General features: G+C 34.7%; 1 non-coding gene across 1 annotated transcript; it reads right to left on the minus strand.

Annotated features, from left to right (window-relative positions):
• Positions 1–236: 236 nt before the first annotated feature.
• On the minus strand, positions 237–366 carry LOC124100779 (small nucleolar RNA SNORA43). The gene has a single exon (XR_006854408.1). It is a non-coding gene; the product is annotated as a small nucleolar RNA SNORA43 (small nucleolar RNA).
• Positions 367–3,350: the final 2,984 nt, after the last annotated feature.

Raw genomic sequence — 3,350 nt, forward strand, 5'->3', positions numbered from 1 at the left:
AATTCAAGGGTTAGGGATGTAGCTCAGTGATAAAGCCCAGGCCTAGCATACAAAGTCCTACGGTCAACCCCCAGCACTACAAAAAGCTAAGTTTATCATCTTGTTCAGGGTTCCCAGCAACAACCCAACCTGTGTATAGTAACTGCTGCCAGGGCCTATATTGCCACCCATTGGGAGCAAACCAGATGGTTATTTCCAAAGCAAACAACCCACGGGCACTTCACTGTGGTTCTAAGAAATGTCAGGCTATAAACCATTCTTAGTGCTCATTGGTTTCTGTACACAGAGCATAGAAACAGCCACTTGCTCTTTGCCCAGATGTCACAGATACAGCGGAATCAGCTTAGTTTTAAAACTTACCACAATGCTCAGTTTCATTTTACTCTTACATCATCTTGTGACTTCCCCCACGTCTCAGTGGAAATAATTCTCATAAGTTTGTTCTCGTGGATTTAGAGAATTCATGGAAAAGATAGCAAATTCATTTTCAAAAAAAGGAAGTTTACGTATTTCTTTGTGCTGCAATAAGAAACACTGAGACTGAGTCATTTATGAACAGTAGAAATTTCTTTCTTTCTGTTCCTGATAGAGCCTGGGAAGTCCAAGATCAAGGCACTGGTAGATTTGTGTCTGAGGGCCCACTTGCTTCCATGGGGTGCTGTGTCCTTTAGAGCAGATGAGCACTGTGTCCACAGGTAGAAGAAAGGACAGAGGAGGGAGTCTGCTCTCTGCAGTCTCTTTTAAAGAGCATTGATGCCATTCAGAGGTCAAAACTCCTCTTGGCCTACTGACCTCTGAAGGGCACCACCTCTCACACTATTTATTGTCTTGGGAGATTAAGTTCCAACACATGTCTTTGTAGGGACACATACAGTCAAACCTTAGCATTTACCACTTCTTCTTTCCTCTTTTTTCACAATAGAGATCTTCCTTATAGTACTGCTGAATGCATCTTAGAAATATGTACAATGTTTTAGATTTTTACCCCTTTCACTAGACTCAAAGAAAATGGGAAAACAGATCCTTAGCTAGAAAAAAACTGGGATTGGGGGGTGGCTACTCTTAGAACTGAGAAATCAAAACAAAATAAATCATTGAACTTCTGCCTGTTTTTAAGTTATGTGTTAAAAGTAAACTTTAAATTAAACTTGTTTGACCTCTTTTGTCTTTTTTTGGTTTGATACACAGCAAGAACAAGTTCTGTTTTGAAAATAAACTTTATAAATAAATAAACTTCGTTCTTGTAGACCCATAAACCTAATCATTTAAGAGACTGCCATCCTCTTCAGAGCAAGAAAGAGTGGTCTTTACAGGTAGAGTTTATACTGGTTGATTGTCTATAAAAAATAGTTTTTGTTTCAACACTTACTTTAGATCCGTTGGAATTTAAAGAAATTCTTTATTTCTTGCGTAAAGATTCAAAGAGTAGAAAAGAAAACACAAAATGAATAGAATATTGTTTCTATTTAAGTGTTTAAAATATATTTATAAAGTGAATATAAGAAGAGTTTAGCTAAGAAGAATAGGAAAGTACGAGTTACAGTTTATCTGTACTCATGGTACAAAGACTAGGGTGAGTAGAGCAATAAACAACATCAGGTGTGGTTAAGGAAGAAATGTGCTTAATGACCTGAAGTATAGAGCCAGCTTGAGGGAGAGAACAGAGCCCAAGTGGCCATGGAAGGGAGAACAAAAGAATCTAATGGGAGAAACAGCTAGAATATTAGAAGTCATGGGTCAGGTCAAGGACCTTTGGATTAATAAAGATTTTTAAACTCAGTGGAGTTTAAAAAAAAAAATGTTTGTGAATACATATCATAAGACTTCTGAAAAATCAATATATTTCAAAATAAAACTGGCCAAAATGCCAAACATTACATAGAGGATATTCCTTCTAAAAGTATTATGTTTAGATTTAGAAAGAGAGACATATGCTCTCTTGGAGGGGTGGGGCACGGAGGAAAGAGAAAAGAGAGACAGGGAGAGAGGATGATTTTGCCAGGTTAAGTCAAGTACTTTGTCACAAAAATGTACTGCTGACTCAGTATGTTTCTTATTTCCTAATTCACAGAAAAGATGAACAAGGCAACCATAAGCAAACTTCAACAGTTCAACATAGATTTCTTCCTCCTTGCCTTATGTCTAATTTAGTTACATGTGCATTAGATATTCCACCTAAAGAACTGGACATAAATTTGTTTTGACGTATTATGTTCCAGATATAATATCTTGTTCCGACTTTATGTTTAATTGGCTTTATTTAAATTTGTTTTTCTTAAAGAAATTACATGTCGAAATGTGAAAAGCACGTCTCCTCCCACTGCAAGCTAAATTTAAAATAGCCCAGGTGGCGTTACCGTTAGCACTTTACCTTCTTCGGGTTTACATGATAATCATTGCTTTGTGTTTCTTACAAGCCTTGTGCTTTTTTCCTGATATGCTAATTTCCTGTTGAGATGTTTTAAATCCAGATACACCACATTTTTGTTTTTCTTCACCCATTTGCTAATTGTAAAGATCAAACTGTAGTGTATTTAAATAATTAGATACAATATCTTCTGTACAGAGTAGGGACTGAGGAATAATAAATAAGTGAATATGGGGAAGAAGGTATTATTTATATTTGTGATTAGTCTGGAAAAAAGGCTCAAAAGGTAAGATAAGATAAAACTCATATTTCAATCAGCATTAAATTAAAACCATAAGTAGAAAGTAGTGATGATTTTATATTGTATCATTCAAGTAATTAAAAAATATATTCTCCTTGTAAATTTTTAAAAATATTATAGATAATGCCAGGTTCAGTGGTATATACCTGTAATCCCAGCGACTCAGAAGGCTGAGGCAGGAGGATCCACATTCAAAGCCAGCCTCAGCAACTTAGAGAGGCTCTCAGCAACTTAGTGAGATGCTATCTCAAAAAAATAATTTATTTATTTATTTATTTATTTTTCTAAAAAGTTAAAAAGGGCTGGGGATATGACTTAGTGATTAAACACTCCTAGATTCAATCCACCCCTGGGTTCAGTCCTGGGTACAAAACAATAAATATACATATATATGTACATTATCTATTTTTTTTTTATATATATATATATATATATATATATATATATATATATATAATAGATAATATTATTAAGGTACTTTTAAACCCTATCTCATAGACTGTACATAATATTGTTTCATGTGTATGTGGATTTTTGTTCCAAATGTACTCTGAACAGGTGTTTTATAATAGGAATGAGGAACAAAACCAGGACAGACTATCCATGCAGTATTAATAGAAGTATTTTATGTCTACTAAATTCTACTCCATTTCCTAAATATTTTACACACTTAACACTCTT

The sequence above is a fragment of the Marmota monax genome, unplaced genomic scaffold, assembly GCF_021218885.2.
Source record: "Marmota monax isolate L192 unplaced genomic scaffold, Marmota_monax_Labrador192_F-V1.1 WCK01_AAM20220418_F8-fsc00037, whole genome shotgun sequence".
Taxonomy (NCBI): domain Eukaryota; kingdom Metazoa; phylum Chordata; class Mammalia; order Rodentia; family Sciuridae; genus Marmota; species Marmota monax.